This window comes from Ipomoea nil, unplaced genomic scaffold (genome assembly GCF_001879475.1).
Source record: "Ipomoea nil cultivar Tokyo-kokei standard unplaced genomic scaffold, Asagao_1.1 scaffold0804, whole genome shotgun sequence".
Classification (NCBI taxonomy): domain Eukaryota; kingdom Viridiplantae; phylum Streptophyta; class Magnoliopsida; order Solanales; family Convolvulaceae; genus Ipomoea; species Ipomoea nil.
The window spans coordinates 498626-503054 of record NW_017617232.1 but is presented as its reverse complement, the minus strand read 5'-3'; the positions used below and the strand labels follow the sequence as shown (position 1 = coordinate 503054).

Below are 4429 nucleotides of genomic sequence, written 5' to 3'. Positions count from 1 at the left end.
TACAACTTCCTTGATAGTGTTTGTATTGGAGAGGATATGAAATATATATATAAATGTTTAGATAGTAATTAATTTGATTGGCTTAAACTTAGTAATTGATTTTGATTGACGGACTTAATCTTACTAATTGATTTGATTGGCTTAAACTTAGTATTGGATTGGACGGAAACTTTTTACCGTATCTCATTTTACTTTAATATATATATATATATATATATATATATATATATATATATAGAGAGAGAGAGAGAGAGAGAGAGAGAGATAGAGATAGAGATAGAGATTATTGGCAATCTTGCTATTATTTCAATCTATAACTTGCCTTACTTCCAAAATATAACTTTTCACTTTAACGCAACTAAAAAAGTAATAGTTTATTTAAGGTAACTAACACGGAGTGATAGTGTGATACTATTTCAAGCGGGGCTGAAATTTACCAGCACTCCAACCACTACACCACAGCGGCGACCCACTCCACTCATCACCCGTCGCTCCCAAGCAGTTTGACTCCAAGGTCTTTCACTCTAACCCTTTTTAAGATGCTCATGCCTTTCATCTTCATCATTATCTTATGCATCTTAATGTGTGAAGCTTTTTCTTTTCGGTTACTATTCTCTTGGATTCAATTTTTTTTGTTTTGATCTATCTGTTTGTCAATTTCTATAAATCTGTGTCTTTTGAGTTGATTCTTGTGTAAATTGTTTCGGAAAAGAACCCACACCCAGCACTGGGTAGTTGGTTTAAGCTTGATTTTACCTAGATTTCACAACAAAGGGGGAAATTTGGCCGGAGGGTTTTATTTGATTTATTAATTGGTCAATTAATTGCAAATGCCTCAACCTGGCTCCAGGACAGCATTTGTTGCAATTTGTAAATTCTAGGATAGAAATCAATTCGTCTTGATTTTATGTTCATGTGCTGGTTTAGATCCGTATTTGGGGAATGGCTTCATGTAAAAATGGCTGGTTCTGGGATGATATTGTGGGTTATGATCAATGTTGCATAAGGCGCTAGGCGATAGTCAGGCGCCCCAGGGGCGCCTAGCGCCTAAACAGCCTAATAATCCGAGTATATCGTCTAGGCGGCCTAGTAATCCGAGTATATCGTCTCCACTTTTTGTTATACTCCCCCAAACTAGTCAACTGCATATGTTAGATGGTTAGTTGAGTACATGGCTGGATAAATATAGAAGAGGAGTAGTTGAGTAGGCGAAAAAAAATGACTCAACCGAGTTAAGCGCCAACTCGGCTGAGTTAGGCACTCAACTCAGCCGAGTCGGCACCTAGGGGGACGAGTCCGATTAATCAGTCAGCCGACTAAAAGCCTCCTAGGGCTGAAATTGCCTCGGCCTAGGGGTGCCTAATGCCTAGTCGATGCCTAGGCCGATTTTTACAACACTGGTTATGATGAGTCAATAAAATAAATCAGATGGTCATATAGAATAATGTGTATTTAACCATTTGACTGAATGGTTTGTTTAATTAGTTTTTCAACTGATTAAATCCCAGTTCAACGACTGAGGCCATGCACAATAGACTAACTTTATGAGATTGAATTCTTGTTTCTCTGGATCTGCTCCTAGTTGTAGTTTTGAACCTACTTGACATGTGAGCCAAGAGTAGTAACTCATAATTGTCATGATGCTTTAAACTGCCCATAATGTTGACCATATAAGAGTTGAAAGCATTTAATTGTAATAAAATAATTGTTGTTTGAATAAGCACTTTGAGGAAAGGGAGGGGTTTGGTTACTTGCTGTACATGGGTTACTCGTGTTTAATTTGGGTATTTGCTTGTGGATGGCAGACTAAATCTACATTTTCATCGTAACGACATAGCAGTTGTGTTGCAAATGTTTTGTCGTCTTTTTCATTGTTCATTTAAAGATATTACACTGTACTTACCTAAGATGGCATCATGTAAGCTAGAATGTTTAACATCTGAAAGAACATAAAAAATTTACTTTTCAGAGGGTAGATAGCAGTGAGAGAACAACTGCTATACGCCTATACACATACATGCAAAGTTTGAGGTTATTATTCGCATGGGACTGTTTTTTTCCTGAGTTGGTGTATTTTTAACTTTGCTACAAGTGATATATATCTCATATATGTTATTGCTTTATAATTGGAAATTTTCCTCAAATGACATTTTATTCAGCACCAAGTGTTCTTATTTATAGTATAGAGTAAGCGATGTTGGAGCGAAACACAACTTCAATGCTATTGTTAGTCACAGACAATTGTAACTTAAGTATGATCTGTAGGGAAACAGAGGTACTTTTGCTTCCAAAATGAGGTTATTCCACTGGAGCATGAAAATATGTGCTTCAGATTTGAACAGTCATTGTTTGCTCAGGACGCTTAAGATGGTATTACATTCTATTCTCAAAATATGAATGCATGCAAAATATGGAGTACTTGATTTTGTCATTCCCGCAAGTGTCCTTGTAGTGCAAAGTTGGCATGGTAATGGTTTGAGCTTGTGCTTTTTTGTCACCTAAGCTTCTTTTGGTGATAGTGTTGCTGAGGTTTTAGAATAGGAATCACTAACTTATGTGTTTGTGATGTTTGAATCATCATTCCTTACTATTAGAAAATGCTATAATGGGGGGAAGAGACCAAGGTTCGAAACTAGGCAGCGGCAGTGTCGGATGTCCAAAGTTGACAGATTCCTTGTGTGCACCGGCATTTGGCCCTGTTTACTGAGCCACTGAGTTACCGTGATTTACATCCTCCCAAATGCTCTGTCGGGCCAGGTTGTGGGGGGCCCTTAGGGTTGGGGATTCAACCTTTTGGGGGAAGAAAATGCTATAATTATAACAACAATAACAATAACTTTAATATCCTTGGATTTGAGTGTGTTATGGAATACAGAGTATTACACATTGCATTGGTTTGAGTTACCTGGAGTCCAGTGATATTGAATGCTACAAATATTTGTTTGGTCTATAATTGTCAATTTCTTCGTAAGTTTTTACAGAATATATTAGTATAGCATTACTTAAACAGAATAATAATGATGACATCTACTTACATGCATCTTCTCTATGGTTGCATTAGTGCTAGCAATCAAAAGATTTCACATACTTGGTTTAGAGTTGTCTATCACCCGAGTTAAAAAAGAGAATTAAAATATGCAGTATTCATCTCGATTCACTTCGTTAAGATATTTATCCTCCAAATCATGGTTGAATTGATTGTACCTGTTAGTATTTTGGCTTGGAATTTTCCATTGAGAATTTGAATGTGTTGTGCAGCGAAGAGTCAAAATCTAAGATGAGTCTGGCATGCCTGGTATGCCATAGTGTAGAAAGTCCCTTGCACTCTTTCAGGAGTTACTCGGTTTCAAGTTCAGACAACGAAGGAAGATGCTCCGCCATTGCCAATTGCTTGACCAGGAAGACGTTGCTTCCACACTCTTGTGCAAATGGCGGTGTCACAACGTCTAAGGTGACACCTCAGCCTGCTGGTCAGAGTACCGTAGTAACAGGACCCCCGAGGCTAGTTCGGAGCCGTGCTATCAGAAGGGACCTCGTTAGAGACTGGAACTTTGAAGGTGTTGTGTTAGAACGCTAAGGCTACACATATGAGAAGAAAGCTCGGAGTGATCGCAGCTGCTATATGTGTTGGATTAAGGATAGGATGCCATATTCAGTACTTTAGTCTCACTATTTGTTTCAAAGAATGTGAGCATACTAGATGAATTTTGAGTCAAGTCATCTGTTTATAATATTCTCTCTACTCTTGGGCTTCTCAGAACTGATTTTCGATCTTTGATTCGTCGTCGTCTTCATGAACTTCCATGTTTTGTAATGTAAGTCTCAACAGTGAACTTCTTTAGCCTTTTTAGTCGCAGATATGTAACATTCTGAAAGATGATTATGTGACAACATTATTGTAGCATTATGTATTTTACCTTTTGGGGTCAATTACCATTGCTATCAACTTCAAACAAATATGCATCTAACATGTTGACGAAAATAGTGACTACTGACAAGTTCAATTATTGTTTGAAATTTTTGTATGTTTTAGCAAGGTTGTAAAAATCTGTCTAGGCCCCGCCTAGGCGCTAGGCGCCTCTAAACCGTGGCATTTCCTCCCTAGGCGCCCGCCTAGGTTACCGGCCGCCTAGGCGTCCGCTTAGCGCCTAACTCGGCCGATTTGGCCGCCTAGCGTCTAAGTTAGTCGAGTTAACTTGTTCATTTTGATCGAGTTAACCCAATCAGCTTGACCTATTTTTTAATTATATATATATATATATATATATATATATATATATATATATATATATATATATATATATATGTGTGTGTGTGTGTGTGTGTGTGTGTGCGCGCGCGCGCATACATATATATAATGACATATATACACTCGTAGATTAGTTTGATACTTTGAATCTTTGGATGATTTTAGTATTTGAGTATTTTT

General features: G+C 37.6%; 1 long non-coding RNA gene across 1 annotated transcript; it reads left to right on the top strand.

Moving 5' to 3' along the window:
- Positions 1 to 399: 399 nt before the first annotated feature.
- LOC109177443 lies at positions 400 to 3930 on the top strand. Its single transcript, XR_002053587.1, has 2 exons — positions 400 to 514; positions 3259 to 3930. It is a non-coding gene; the product is annotated as an uncharacterized LOC109177443 (long non-coding RNA).
- The last annotated feature ends 499 nt before the right edge of the window (positions 3931 to 4429 follow it).